A 16,640-nucleotide genomic window follows, 5' to 3' on the forward strand; every position below is an offset into this window, starting at 1 on the left:
GTACCCTTATTTTACAGCTAAGACCCAAAGACGTTAAGGAGGTAAACTGAATCAGTGGCAGGCCTTGGATGGGAACTTGGGAGATCTTAAGTCTATTTCTTTGATGCCTATTAAATGAATTAGTTAATAGAATTGATTTTTATAGTAGAGCAAGTTTTTTGTCAAACAGATTGGACCCAGAATTCTCAGAAATACAGTGGACCATACCTTAATAGATTTCCTTGGGCTCCTCCACTGGTCTCTACCTACCGTTGTCTTAGATGGAAGTTCCTTGGGGTAGGGACCTCTTTTTGTTCTGAGTTTGTACAGCAGCTAGCACAGTGGGGTCCTGGGCAATGACTGGGGCTCCTGGGTGCTACTGCAATATGAAGTATTTACTAATTGTCATAATCAATTTGTCATAGTAGAGCAATTGGCAGACACTTCCATTCTCATTCAGGCATGCAGGCCACCTCCCCTTCCACTCATATTTGGGAGACACTCTATTAGATGAATAATGCATGATTTCTCAAACACACCCTACCACCTGTCTAGCTGATGAAATAATGCAAAAGTTACACATGAGATCATTTGTTTGACATCTATCAAAGCTGTAACCTGGCTAATAGGATTCAAACAGCCCTGTTAGTTCATCTTCCCAACATGCTTCAAAGAGGGCCATGTATCTACCCATTGGAAACCTAACCCCGAGCACTCCACATCACTACCTGTTGGAACCCTAATCAAGACCCTAGAGCCTGATCTTTTGGTTACCTTTTGGAATACAAACCCTACCCCCAAGCCCAAACACCTACATTTGAAACCCCTAACCCTGATCCTTGGGCTCAGAGCCCAGCCCTTTCAAACCCCAACCCTAGAGTCCTACCCTTGCGAACCCCACCCTGCCCTTTACAGCCCTAACCCTAACAACTACCCTGACCCTCAGGCCAGGAAACCCCACCCCCAGAAGCCATTATCCAAACCCTAAAAGCTGATCCTTTGGAACCCTAATCCTAGAGCCCCACCCCTGAGCAAGTCTTACAGGGAAAGCTAGTTTCTGCTCATACTCCCACCTTTGCTGGCATCTGCCCTCCTTGCTTAGCATCATCTGGCATAATGGACTCACCCTGATAAGCAGAAGGTATCATATGATTTTATGACGAAAAATCACTGTTGCTAAATATTTTACTTTGAGAAAAGCAGAAAAACAACTGTTATTTTGGGAGCTGGGGTTGGGGGAGAGGGGGATGCAAAAAACAAACAAACAAAAAAGCAGCAAGTGGAGGCAAAGTGAAATCCCTGCTGGGAACCTGGACTAGCTCTTCAAACAATGGTAAGATTTACCTGTTATACAGTGTTATAAAAACCGTGCAGGCAAACAAGATCTCTATATGCAGAGCTCTGGGCCTGTGTACATGTTCCTCCCTGCAGTGAAGATAACCATCAAAACATATTGCATGCTCAACCTCCTGTGGTGAGGGGATCTCGGTGTGTTGGAGACATGGCTTGTGCGATGCTAATAGTACCATAGATATATGTACATGCAAACCCAGCACAAACGTAAGCTAAACAAAAATCCTTAAATGTGGTGCTTTATTTTTTTAAAGCTGGAGCCAGATCAGTATTTTGGAAATCGGAACCCATCCCTGTGGAAAGTTGACAGCCCCAGACGAGCCTGTTTCCACAAAACACGTGGAAGATACTTTGAAGAGTAGGATGCCTGGATTAGATTAACCTATCAGTAGGTCTAACGCTATGCTGAGTGCTGGCAGGTTACTCAAAATATTGCTAAGATTGGCGCGTGTATTTCATGTCTTTCTTGCATACGATAACAAGATGAGTGGATAAAGGAAATGCAGTGAATATTTTGTGTCTCATTTTTAAGTAAGATATCTGATGCAGTCCCAAATGACATACTGGCAAAGGACTAAAGAGATCTGGATTCACAGATGGCTACAAAAATTGAACCCAAACAGAAATTATGAATGGTCCAATATCAAGCTGGGAGGAGTCGTCAAGTTTGTTCCTTCAGGGATCTGTTCTGGGTCCAGTATTATTTATCATATTCATTAAATGACTTGGATGATGGAGTGAAGCATTCCCATATCAGATTTGGAGCTCAGAGAGATCATAAAAGCTCTGGCGGATAAGATAAAAATGCAGTGTGGGTTTGCTACATTGGAGAAACAGGCTGAAAGAAAAACTAGACAAAGTAATTCAAATATACCACACAGAATAGGTGAACTTTAGGTAGGCAGCACCACACAGAAGGGGCTTAGAAAAAGTTAGCGAGGAAGATAAATTGCATGTGAGTCGATAATTGAATGCTGTTGTAGAAGAGGCAAATGCTGGGTTGGAGTGCAGCAATAGAGTCTTCTAGCTAAACGCAGCAAAGTCATTTGACAATCCCTAGCACAATGGGGCAGGGGAGAGGGTGTAACTGGGATTCCTAGGCACTATGGTAGTACAAATAAAGATAATCACAGTCATAAAATAACATCCCCCCATTGGTGATGCCTGATTTGAAGTAATGGATTCAGCTCTGGGCAACTTGCTTTAAAAAAAAAAAAGAGAGAGAGAAAAGAGCAGCAAAAGTGATACAAGGTTCAGTGTGGAAAGAACTATAAGGCAGATTACGGGAAGTTTTGTTTCACCTCATCTTCCATTCCCCAATTTGTTTGTTGCAGCCCTCTGTTGTGTTTTGTATCTACTAGGCCACACTGCCTCCTATTAGTCATTACAGAAATGCTGGTAGTCAAGAAACTTGGGTTCTACCCTGGGTCTGCCACTGACTGTGGGTGGGACTACTGATGCTGTGTGGAATATGGGAGACCATTTATATTTTTAATACCAATATTATAAAATTGCAGTCAATCATGCCAGAGATGCCATGTAAGAGGTCCGTGAAAATGTTATGATTTGCCAGGTATGATCATCTTGTTTACGTGTTTGTATCACCATTGTATTGTGAGCTATAGATATGCATGGTATATCTGTATTTCCAAACTTGTACTGTGTTTCTGGGTGACACCCCCAGACAGATGGCATCACCACTGCCTAGCCCATTTGATGGCCCATCAAGGGTCATCAGCTGTATAATAAACCCATTGAAAGGAGCCAGAGGATACACCTTCTGAGTCAGCAAGGTATATAGGGACATGCCCATGGACAGAACTCCAAGGCTTTTCCATGCCATGTGCTTGTGTTTGGGACACAGGAAGTACAAGCCACATGGCAAAGGATATAAAAGACAGCTGCACCATCTCCATTTAGTCTTCATTGCTGCTTCTTACCTCTGGAGAAACTTCTCTATGAACTGAAGCTCTGAACAAATGACTGAATGACCAATCCAAGCTGTGGATGTGTTCCAGCAGGACTTTCAAGCCAGCAAACCCACCAGTGCTGCTAAGAACCTGATACATGGATTTTGAAGTCTTTTAGATTTATTGATTGCTTGACCATTTAACAACTCTCTTCTTGTTCTTTCTTTTATAATAAACCTTTAGTTTTAGACACTAAAGGATTGGTTGGCAGCATAGTATTTTGGGTAAGATCCAAACCAATATTGGCCTGGTATTGTGACTAGCCCTTTGGAGTCAGAAGAACATTTTGTATAGTAAGCAGAGTTTTTAAATAACTTCTCATTGTACTGGACCTGCGTGCTAATTGGGAGCCAGGGAACTGGAATGCAACACAGGGAGCTGTGGGATTTCTTTTTTAGCTTCTTGATAGCCAGTGTGGGGGATCAGAAGTGCAGTTTGTGACTGGTTGGCAAATCTAACTTCAGTGTTAACCACCAGGTTTGGGAGAATCTAATTTCCTTTTTGCAGCCTGCCCTGACCTTGACATTTTCAGTGAGGGCTACCCTAAGCACCTCGGCTCACAGTACCTTCCCCTCCCACCCTTTGTCTCATCTATTTAGATTATAAACTATTTAGGGAAGGGAATTGTCCCTTACTATGTGTACATACAGCACCTAGGATGAAGGGGTGCTGTTCATACACATAGTAGGGATGACCCCAAATTCAGATACTAACATAAAGTGATGTCATGTCATATAGGGGACAAGGACCAATTCTTCTCACTGATCAGTCAAGAAGAAACAATAGGCTTAAATCTGAAGGGTCAAATTCAGCACAGCACAGACCATGAGAAGATAGGAATTGCTAGCCTAGATCAGGCTCATGGCCCATCTAATCCCATCTCCAGCAGTTCCAGCACTGGATGTTTCAGAAGAAGATGCAAGAGACCCTAGTGTGGCAGTTATGGGATAACCCAAGAGAGGTTACTTCCTTAGACCCATTACTTAGAGGCTGGCTTATGCCCTGAAGCAAGAGGGTTGTGTAGACTGCTGGCCTGTTTTCCTCAGCCAAGAGAGGATGAACATCACCCCCAACATCTGTTCAGGCCCTTCCTTCACAACACAGCCTATTTTTCCAAACACAATAAAACAATTCAGCATAAATGCCCCACAAAAACCTGTTTTTTCCCCCTTACCCAGGGTCTTCTGCAAGGGCCCAGAGCACCCACACTGTATCTACTCCACAGCCTGCCAGAGCACCCACACTGCTGCCTGCATTTCTTCATCAGCTGAGATCTCTCAGCCTTTATAAGAATCATCAGGGGTCCAGCTGGTTCTGATTGGCCCCTTTCCCAGGCACAACCACCAGTGCAAAAAAGGCACTGTCTCAAAACAGGGATGGCTGGCCCCCAGTTCCCTAGTCCTTACCAGGGCAGACCACCCTATTGCAAGTTTATATCCCTTATTAAAAACTATATTCTGTCTAAACTGAGTGGGAGTACCCTCATTATCCATAGAGATACCTAGATTTTGTTTGTTTTTTTTAAATCTTGCTCAGCTCCTGTCCTCATTTAATGTCAGGATACCAACAAAGGCAGTCAGGACGCAAGGTCAGAGCAGATAGAAACCTGAGGCTGGGAGCAGTTCATAGTCAAGTTCCAGGCTAGGGTCGATACCAAGGTCCAGATCAGGAGGCAAAGTCCAAAGTCAACGTAAGCATTCAGGAGCACTCATTGAGCTACAGAAGATCAATACAGCTGCTTGGACACTTCCTGGACTACCCCTTGAGTTTATAAAGGATGGGGAGCCAATCAGGAGCCACAAAGCTGCTGCCTGTCAGATTCCTTGAAGCAGGGCTTCCCATGGTCTGTGCCCACCGCAGGTCACAGAACCATGAAGTACATAGTTTGTCAATCAGCAGCAAAGGCAGCTTTCGGACGCATCTCCCAACTGAACCTCTAAATTCTCTGTGGTTTGTTCGTTGCTATCATGGTGCCCAACCCCCTCGTCCTCCTGCACCCTGTTCCCTTAACACCAAGCGTGTGGCAGGCAGAGTTGTAGGAAAGAGATCTGAGCAGGCTGAGAAGCCTGGTCTCGCACCAGTGAGCTGTAGCTCACAAAAGCATACAAAAAGTATGCTCTAATCAATTTGTTAGTCTCTAAGGTGCCACAAGTACTCCTTTTCTTTTTGCGAATACAGACTAACACGGCTGCTACTCTGAATCCTGAAACTTGACATTCTTTTTCCAGTTCCTACTCACGCTGAGTCTTTCCCCCCACCACACAGGAGGAAAACGCACCTCGAGGCTGCCTGGTTTTCTGTACCCTTGTTAAACACAAGCACTGAAGTCTACGTATTGAGTACAAACTTTTCCCCCAGTTAGGATATTTTGGACACACTCCCCCTCCAAATACACACGCCAGGTGCTGCCGTCAGATTGGCGACATTAAAACCCGTCGCTCAGATTTGTAGCGATGGAACAATAAAATAACTGACAGCGCTGGCTCACAAACAGGTGGGAGCTGGCGGGTGGGGGAGGATGGGGGATTCTGGGGGAGGAAAGGAGCAGGGGTACTAAACCTGCCCAATTCTCCTAAAGCGCCTCATTACTGCTGATTTATGTTCAGCTAATTGAGAAAATGACTCTAACTCCTCTATCCAGTCCTCAGTTCATAGAGCCCCTGAGCCTTTTAGTGTCTCAATCTGTATTTTAAAGGTATGATTTAAACCCTTAACAGGCTGCCAAAGGCAAGGATTTGAAAAAAAAAGTTTTGTCTGACATCTCATATATACATATATGTATTTTTTAATGCTTCACTTCTCCAGTTACGTGGCCTTTCCCATCCTGCCTGGGGGAGGTTGCTCCTGGGACATAAATCTGGAGAAATGCTAGAGGAAACCAGTCTCGTTCCCCTTCAAAGGAGCCTGCGCCTACCTTAACGGAGTTAGAAGAAAAAGGCAATTAGCAGGCATGTGGTTGTCATTATACCAAGAAAAATGGCTACACCTCTCCCAAAAGCCCTCTTCCTGGAGAAAACCCCCCACGTTAGGAGAGGCAACTTTGTGTAGTGGAAGGAGACAAGTCCACAGAGCTATACTCTCCTGGGTTCCCAGTCAGATTCTTCCACCAACTCCCTCTGTGGCCTTGCGATAGTCTAAGCCAGCGGTTTTCAAACTTTTTTTCTGGGAACCCAGTTGAAGAAAATTGTTGATGCCCGTGACCCAACGGAGCTGGGGATGAGGGATTTGGGATGTGGGAGGAGGTCAAGGCTGGGGCAGAGAGTTGGGGTGCAGGGGTGAGGGCTGCGGGGTGGGACTGGGAATGAGGGGTTCAGGGTGTGGGAGGGGGCTCTGGGCTGGGGCAGGAGTACGGGAGAGGGTCAGGGCTTTGGGCTGGGGATGCAAGTTCTGGGGTGAGGCTGGGATGAGGGGTTTGGGGTGTAGAAGGGACTCCGGGTTTGGGGGGCCTCAGGGATGGGGGAGGGATGCAGGAAGGGGTCAGGGCTCTGGGCTGGAGGTGCAGGTGGGGTGGGGCTGGGAATGAGGGATTTGGGATGCAGGAAGGGGTTCCAGGTTTGCGGGGGCTCAGGGTTGGGCAGGGGATTGGGCTGCAGGAGCGGACTTACCTCCCATGGCTCCCAGTCAGCAGCACAGCCGGGGTGCACTGTGGACTGCGCTGCGCCCTGGAAGTGGCCAGCTGCAGGTTTGGCTCCTAGGCTGAGGCACACAAGCAGCTCCGCGCGACTCTCACCCACAGGCACCGCCCCACCAGCTCCCTTTGGCTGAGAACTGGCCAACGGGAGTGCAGAGCCCGTGCTCAGGGAAGGGGCAGTGCGTGGAGCCCCATGGCCCCCCTGCGTAGAAGCCAGACGCATTGTTGGCCGGTTCCAGGGCACAGCACAGTGTCGGAAAAGGTAGGCACTAGCCTGTCTTAGCTGGGCAGCACCCCCGACGGGACTTTAATGTCCCGGTTGGCAGTGCTGGCCAGAGCAAGGCAACCCAGACTTGAAATGCCGCGACCCAGTAGTGGGTTGCAACCCATGGTTTGAAAAATACTGGTCTAAGCTTTGTGCTTCAATGACCCCCCTCTGTCACACAAGAATAATAGTTAACTTCATTCCTACCGGAGGAGAGAAGATAAATGAATGTTCATAATGTGCACTAAGTCTATTGGTTATCTATTAGTGTAGCTTCAGTTTGGGGAATACTAACAGTGAAGAGCGTTTAAGCATTTCCCTTAGATATTATTGATGGATGTAATTCCAAGAGGTGAGTTGGTTTAGATAGCCGCCTAAAAGTGCAGGTGTTCATCAAAACGTTATTACTAAGATTACAAGCTCTTTGGTACAGGAACAGTCTTGTTCTGTGTTTGTACAGCGCCTAGCACAATGGGTTCCTTCCCCATGACCAAGGCACCAGTATTCTTAATGATCATTATTCAGAACCAGTTATATCTATAAAACAATGTATGTGGAATTAAAAAACTTCTACTGTTGGTCTGGATCCAGGGGGTTCGGTTGGGCCTATCTCTAGAAAAAGTGGTGGCTGGATTTTTTTTGGGCCTCCCAAATGATTCCTGGTTCGAAGGTTTGGCTTACTGAAATTAAAGGGAGTTTCGCCTGTGCAAGAACTATAATACTGGGCCCTTACATGCAACTTTTCCTTGATGTAGAGCTGATGAAAAAGTGGGGAAAAAATTCAAAACGTGAAGTTTGCATTCTGCAGTGTTTGAAACAGACCCACTGGTTTGTGTTTTGAATATTTTTCAAAATTTTCAGTCAAAGTCAGGGTTTCAATTCCCCCTTTTCATCGTGGTGTGGATAAAAACATAGTTTAAAAAAAATCAAAAACACACACACAAGGTCTTTGCAACACTGTATTTTTTGAGACAAATTTTAATTCTCAAAATAGGTGATTTTTTTTCAGTGACATAAATTTTCTTCAAAAGATTTCTGTCCCACTCTCTCTTTCCTGACAGTCTCGAATAACATTCAGTTAGTCTCTGGATCTGGTAGAGAGTTGCATATTTTATATTTTACTAGTAGTTTTTCATCTCCCACTAATATGCTAAGAAGTCAGTGCTGGTGAAAGGTCTCAGATTAGCAGCTGACACTCTGGAAACTAAGAAAAGGAGTACTTGTGGCACCTTAGAGACTAACAAATTTATTAGAGCATAAGCTTTCGTGAGCTACAGCTCACTTCATCGGATGCATCCGATGAAGTGAGCTGTAGCTCACGAAAGCTTATGCTCTAATAAATTTGTTAGTCTCTAAGGTGCCACAAGTACTCCTTTTCTTTTTGCGAATACAGACTAACACGGCTGCTACTCTGAAATCTGGAAACTAAAGAGCACTAGTAGAGTTCAACGGATAGTGGCAATGGAAGAGTATTGTCAGAATAAACACACTTAAGATTGTGAGGCGCTTCGGTACTACACTATTGGAGTCCAGATAAGTACCTTAGATAGATAATAAAGACCTGATAACCCAGTCAGAATTAAACAAGAATCCCCCACAAGCCCCTTAATCCACATTAAATCCCTTTTAACCCAATTCCTTCTCATAAGGTTTAGGGAACAAACAGGTATTAGGGTGTAGGCTCTATTGGACCAAGCAGGAGATGAAGGAGAAAGGGATTCCAGCACTGCAGGTAGAGTGACATTGCCCTGCTGCTTACTGTTAAAGCAGTTTGTTTTGTGACTGCTTGGGCCCAGATCCTCAAAGATATTTAGGTGCCTAACTCTCATTTGTTTCATTGATGGACGTAAGGTGTCCAATAGCTGAGGTTCTGTGCCTTTGTGGCTACTGAAACCCACCAGGGTAGGATCTTCTTCTTGTAGGCACCTTTCCCAGCATGCTTTTCTTTGGAGTTGTCCCTTTTACACTTGCAGACATAAGCTGCTGGAGGCCTAAAATAGCCATTTTATAGCTGCTGGCTGCATCACACACCACATCTAGCTGGTATGCACTCTCCACACTTATAGGCCAGAAGGGACCATCATGATCACCTAGTCTGACCACCTTTTGTTTTCCCTTTATTACCCCTGAGGATGTGGAAGAGCTTCACAGAAAGGATAGTCTTGTATTTTGGAAAGTATTAGAAAGAAGTTTATCTTCTTGTAGAACTTAAATCTTTTTTGAGACAGTCGCCTGGGGCTAAGAGCTCTTCAGGTCTCATAAAGTAAGCAGGGATCTGCTGAATCAGTAATCAGATGGGAGCCAGACAAAAATCCAGCACACAGTAGGGAGTTTTATTGGTTATATAGTGAGTAGCATTCCTCTCCCTGAATCAGAACCGAAACAATATTCCAGATTAGGTTTTGCAAGCCAGTCAAGTGACTGCCTATTATTTGACTACAATCAAATATTCCAGTAAGAATACCCTGATGTAGGCAGTAGCTTACCTTTTTGATTACTTCATGGAGCCATTCTTTCACTTTTTAGAACTTTATTTCATTGTGTTTCACATTTTGCTGAGTTCAAATAACTCAGTTAAGTAACCTGTTTTTTGTAAAAAGAAAAGGAGGACTTGTGGCACCTTAGAGACTAACACATTTATTTGAGCATAAGCTTTCATGAGCTACAGCTCACTTCATCGGATGCAGCTCACGAAAGCTTATGCTCAAATACGTGTGTTAGTCTCTAAAGTGCCACAAGTCCTCCTGTTCTTTTTGCGGATACAGACTAACACGGCTGCGACTCTGAAACCTGTTTTTTTGTAATTAGGCATAAAAAAACTGCATGAAGCTAAACCTAGGCCATAAAGTCTTACTCTTTTTTTTTGTTATTTTTCTAATAAATAAGTGCTTTAAAATATCTGGCCATTTTTTATATTATGTGACAATATTTGATCAATATTGGACCAGTCAATTAACCAATTATTTTTGGACCAATCAAATGCCGAACCCTATGCCAGATGCTTTCGGATGGTACTGTGCTGCTGGAGGTGCCATGTTTTGTTCTGATCTTGGACACTGGAACCAGACTCTTTGGCATAGGGGGAGGTAAGTTAGCACCAAGGTCCTTGACCCCCAGTTCGGCTGAGGAAATTATATTCTGCTTCCTTACATTCCCTCAGCTGCTTCGTTTGGATGTGACATTCTTTTGCACTTCGGCCCCTAAATTGTTGTGTGCTGTGGACAGGCTGTGCAGAAGTGGCTGCTAGCTGTCCTGCAGGGCTCCAGAACACCAACCTCCAGGGAGACTGTTAAGAAGCAGGGCACAAACCCCAAACTGGCTGTGAGTTCCATACTTAGATTTCACCTGTCAACTACCAAGTGTGAACTCCTTAACATGGAGCCACAGACTGTTCCCTAGGACACTCCGATCTGTCTTGCCACCCAGGCAAACCTGCCTTTGTGATAGATGGTCCCTTACACCAAAGATCACAGCAATATTCAGGTTTCAGAATAGCAACCGTGTGAAGTGAGCTGTAGCTCATGAAAGCTTATGCTCAAATAAATTTGTTAGTCTCTAAGGTGCCACAAGTACTCCTTTTCTTTTAGCAATATTCAGGTTACTGTCAATTCCAAAGGACCAGCCATTTACCCCAGGTCAATTGCATCTCAGATCTCACACCAAAGCCAACGCTTGTAACTAGTCCTATAATAAACTATCTGAAGATTCATTAACTAGGAAAAGGAAATAAGAGTTACATACAAGATTAAAGCAGGTAAACATACACACACACACAAATGAGTTCCAATCTTAAATTTCTTTTAAAAAGGGAAAAAGGAGAATTTGGGGAACTACAGCTCGGTCAGCCTCACCACAGTCCCGAGGAAAAATCATGAAGCAGGTCCTCAGGGAATCCATTTTGAAGTAGTAGGAGGAGAGGAAGGTGATCAGAAACAGTCAAAATGGATTCGCCAAGGGCAAGTCATGTCTGACCAACCTGACTGCCTTCTATGATGAGATAACTGGCTCTGGGGATATAGGGGAAAGCGATGGTTGTGATGTATCTTGACTTTAGCAAAGCTTTTGATATCGTCTCCCACAGTATTCTTGCCAGCAATTTAAAAAAGTATGGATTGGATGAATGGACTATACGGTGGCTAGAAAGCTGGCTAGATCGTTGGGCTCAACAGGCAGTGATCAATGGCTCGAAGTCTAGTTGGCAGCTGGTATCAAGCAAAGTGCTCCAGGGGGTCTGTCCTGAGGCAAGTTTTGTTCAACATTTTCATTAACGATCTGGATAATGGGATGGATTGGGAACTCAGAAAGTTCACGGATGACACTAAGCTGGGGGGAGAGGTAGATATGCTGGAGGATAGGGATAGGGTCCAGAGTGACCTAGACAAATTGGAGGATTGGGCCAAAAGAATTCTGATGAGGTTCAACAAGGACAAGTGCAGAGTCCTACACTTAAGATGGAAGAATCGCAAGAACTGCTACAGGCTGGGGACTGACTAGCTAAGTTCTACAGAAAAGGACCTGGGGATTACAGTGGACGAGAAGCTGGATCTGATTCAACAGTGTGCCCTTGTTGTCAAGAAGGCTAATGGCATATTGGGCTGTATTAGTAGAATTGCCAGCAGATCGAGGGAAGTGATTATTCCCCTCTATTCGGCACTAGTGAGGCCACATCTGTAGTATTGTGTCCAGTTTTATGCCCCCCACTACAGAAAGGATGTGGACAAATTGGAGAGTCCAGCAGAGGGCAATGAAAATGATTAGAAGGCTAGGGCAAATGACTTATGAGGAGAGGCTGAGGGAATTGGTCTTATTTAGTCTGCAGAAGAGAAGAGTGAGGGGGGATTTGATAGCAGCCTTCAACTACCTCAAGAAGGTGTCCAAAGAAGATGGAGCTAGGCTGTTCTACGGTGGTGGCAGATGACAGAACAAGGAGCAGTGGTCTCAAGTTGCAGTGGGATAGGTCTCGGTTGGATATTAGGAAACACTATTTCACTAGGAGGGTTGTGAAGCACTGGAATAGGTTACCTAGGGAGGTGGTGGAATCTCCAGCCTTAGAGGTTTTGAAGGCCCATCTTGACAAAGCCCTGGCTGGGATGATTTATTTGGGGTTGGTCCTGCTTTGAGCAGCGGGGTGGACTAGATGACCTCCTGAGGTCTCTTCCACCCCTAATCTTCTATGATTCTATGATTTCAAAAAGTAATAGAAACTTCTATAATGTGAAAGCTCTAGTTGTCCTTTAGGTCTAACCCAGGCCAAGCTCTGGGGTTCTGTTGTTTATGCTTAGTAATGCCTGCCCCTCGGAGTCCAAGCAGCATAAAAGATACAGTTCCTCGTTCGGGATTTTTATTCCTTTCCCTCTTCTGCTTTGAGTTGCAAATTCAACTACTGGGAGGAATTCACTTGCATGTCTCCTCTTTTTGGGTGAAGGGAGCAATCAATAAAGTCTTTTAGACTCATAGACTTTAAGGTCAGAAGGGACTATCATGATCATCTAGTCTGACCTCATGCACATTGCAGGTTAGAGAACCTCACCTATTCCTGAAATAGACCCCTAACCTTTGGCTGAGTTACTGATGTCCTCAGATCATGATTTAAAGACTTCAAATTACAGAGAATTCACCATTTACACTAGTTTAAACCTACAAGTGACCCATGCCCCATGCTGTAGAGGAAGTTGAAAACCCCCCAGGGTCTTTGTCAATCTGATGCAGGGGGAAAATTCCTTCCTGGCCCCAAATATAGCTATCAGTTAGCTCCTGAGCAAGTGGGCTATCTGGGAAAGAATTCTCTGTAGTAACTCAGAGCCCTCCCCATCTAGTGTCCTGTCTCCAGCAATTGGGCATTTTTCTTACTGGCAGTCACCGACAGGCCACATGCCATCGTAGGCAGTCGCATCACAACATCCCCTCCTTAAACTTATCAAGTTAAGTCTTGAAGCCACTAGGGAGGCTCCCACTACTCCCCTTGGAAGGCTGTTCCAGAACTTCACTCCTCTGAGGATTAGAAACTTTTGCCCAATTTCAAGTCTAAACTTGTTGATGGCCAGTTTATAGCCATTAGCTCATGTGTTCTTGGCACTTAAATAACTCCTCTCCCTCCCTGGTGTTTGTCTCTCTGATGTATTTATACAGAACAATCACATCTCCCCTCAGCCTTCTTTTGGTTCGGCTAAACAAACCAAGCTCTTTGAGTCTCCTCTCATAAGGTAGGTTTTCCATTCCTCTGATCATCCCAGTAGACCTTCTCTGCACCTGTTCCAGTTTGACTTCATCTTTTTTAAACATGGGAGACCAGAACTGCACACAGTGTTCCAGATGAGGTCTCACCAATGCCTTGTAAAATGGTACTAACACTTCCCTATCTCTTCTGGAAATACCTCTCCTGATGCATCCTAGGACTGCATTAGCCTTTTGTCCTCTGATGTTCCACAATCATTCGTTCGGTGTTGATGGGCCTTTTTCGTTAGGCAGGAGATAACACTTCCTGTTGGAAACTAGTATTTCACACTCATTAATGCTTCTTTCCTGTCTGGTGATTTACAGGTACAAATACTCATATTACCTGACAACATGAGATACAGATGTTCTAAGTGAGATTAATGCATGCAGCAATTTACAAGCATTTCATAAAATCTAAGCACATTGTTATAACTCTAATGACTATTTTAACAATACAAACACACAGGGGAACCAGACTGGTTCCAGCTATGCATTTGTCCATGTTCAGTTGAGACCCTGGGACCTTGGTAGGAGCTGGTACGTGGTCTGCCAGCATCACAAATGGGTCAAGTGATTTTTGGCTGTAAAGTGCTTTGGGATGAAATATTAAATAAAACCCTAAGATATTGTAAATTGCTAACCTCCCCGCATCTTTCACTAAGATGTGATCAACCCTGGGTTGAACTCCCAAAGGCAGACCTTTACACAACACTGTGATTGAGAAATCAGCACATCCATTACTAATCTACTCACAAAAATTTCAAAATTCTGAAGAAATCTATTCTACTACTACCATGCTATAACACTCATAATGCTCATCAGTGCACTCCATAATGGAGTAGACTGAATGCTGTGAAATGTATTAAATACTATGAATAGGACCCTACCAAATTCACAACTGTGAAAAATGTGTCTTGGACCATGAAATCAGACCTACCCTGTGAAATCTAGCTAATCGAGGGAAGGGGAGGGGCAGGGCTGAGGGCACCCCAGCTTTGGGCTCCTACTGTGCCCCCGGCACCAGCTGCTAGTGCCCTCTGGGCTGGGGAGGGTCAGGACTCTTCCCCTGCATGGCAGTCCTTGGGAGAAAATCAGACCCACCTCCAGGTACCTCCCTTGGCTGGGATGCTCCCAGCAGCACGGGGGAGATCAGACCCACTTCCACCTCCAGCAACATTCTGCAGTCAAGGTAAGTACCCAGAGGTGGGTCTGATCTCCCCCCAATCACAGCCATGCAGAAGAAGAGCAAGTCCTGTCCCTCCCCAGTCCAGCTGGGACTAGCAGTTAGGAGTCTCCAACTGTAGCGCTCCTAGCAGCATGGGGGAGATCAGAGTCACCTCCATCTCCAGGAACCTCCTGTGGCTGAAGGAAGCTCCGGGGCTGCTGCCTTCAGAGCCCAGCACATAAGTGAGGGTGGCAATCCACAACCCCCCCCCCCCCCAACAGCTTTGCAACACCCCCATGACCACCTTTTGGGTCAGGACCCTCATGGTTACATCATCTGAAAACATGAAATTGACTAATTTTCAAATCCTATGGCTGTAAAATTGACCAGTATGGGCCCTGAATTTGGTAGGACTCTAACTATGAAGCTAAGAGTAGCTTTTGCTTGATTTCAATTGTTCTATTTCTTTTGAGGAGAAAACTCTTTAGTTCCCCCAAACAATCTCTTGGCACTTCTGACCAATATACATATTGTTATGATTGGACTGCTTAATTCCTGCATGGGGAGAATTAAAAACTGTCAGACTGGCACCCATCAAAATATTTGTGAACTTACTCAAGCTGTGTCAGGCTGAAGTGGAAATGACACAATTGTAGCGTTTCATATCACTTGTCAGAGAAGAGCTTTGCAAGCAAGAGAAAAAACAAATTTAACTCTTTCCTGCAGAGAAAAATGATCAAATGTTATCCATTTGCATTTAATATCTCCTTATGGCTTCTAGCCAGACAACTTCAGTTTGCAATCTCAGAAGCTAGACTTGGTCAGAAGTTAGATGGCGGGGAGTGGGGGGGAAGACTAGCAAAGAAAACCCCCATATTACAGAAATTGGCACTGCTGATTCAGAACACTCTGCTCTCTGACACAGTAAAAGTCCTCAGCATTATGTTTGGGTGGCATTGTGGGTGCTGTTTTTCAGATGTTTCAGCTGGATATGATTGTTCATGCCAAGGAACGCCTTTTAATAGAACTTGTGCTTTAGATCTCTTAGCTACTCTTGAAAATCTCCTAAATTGATACATCTTGCCCCCAGTTTCTGTTTTGAAGTGTTCACTTTGTTGCAATTATTGGATGATCATTTCACAGACACATTTCGGCCTCTCGGATGCTCACACTGTGGGCATTTGTTTTCATTACCACCATTGTGCAATTAGATAATTTCAGGGAGATGCTGTTTCTGCTCCCTAATTGGATGAGGATCAATTCTCTTTGAAGCTGGGAGCCGATCAACAGGATTAAGCAATTTTGGGGACACATTTAAACTTTTTTTCCCCTCCAAACTATCTGGGTCAGTCAGGGCTGAGATGTCACTGCTAGAAAAGTTAAGCTAGTGTAGAAGCAGCAGCAGTCAGATTTAAAATTAGTTTCTGCCCATAACATTCTCACTATGTAACCAAAGGTACAATCTTAACTAAAACTTGTGGCTTGTCCCTCTCTCGCTATTTCAACTACCTGTCAGTGCTCCAGCCAGGACCTTTCTGCACTTGAAGTAGCAAAATGTATAATATAGCCCAAGGGCTTAGGACAGCAGGCCTGGGTGTTGAGTTAAGCACTATCTCCTTTTCCAAGCACCTGCCAAATGCTTTTATTGAACTTGCTGGTCTCCAATTTTGTCGGTTGTCACCATCAGCCACAGTCACAAGCCAATTCATAATTGCAGCATGAATGAATGTGTCCAATTCTAATTCTGCAGAACATAGGTGGATCTCTATGCTCTGTCCAGGAAAGTAATAGGATTCCCATAGTACTGTGTTGCCATGTAGTGTCCCATATACAATAATATTTTATATATAAAATAAAGGTGGGTTTTGAATTTTCTTGTCTCCAGTTTTATAAGCCATCCATCAGACAGACAGTAATTGTGGAATGTGTGTGGGAGAACTTCTCTTGAGACTGTTTCCCCCGGAAGTTGCTTATTGCAGCCACTGTGACGAAGATGTTTCCTAGAGCTCCTCCAGCTTGCAGTTAGCTAGAGTTCCATGTTCTGGGCTACAGCTTTCCAAG

This window comes from Dermochelys coriacea, chromosome 8, assembly GCF_009764565.3.
Source record: "Dermochelys coriacea isolate rDerCor1 chromosome 8, rDerCor1.pri.v4, whole genome shotgun sequence".
Taxonomy (NCBI): domain Eukaryota; kingdom Metazoa; phylum Chordata; order Testudines; family Dermochelyidae; genus Dermochelys; species Dermochelys coriacea.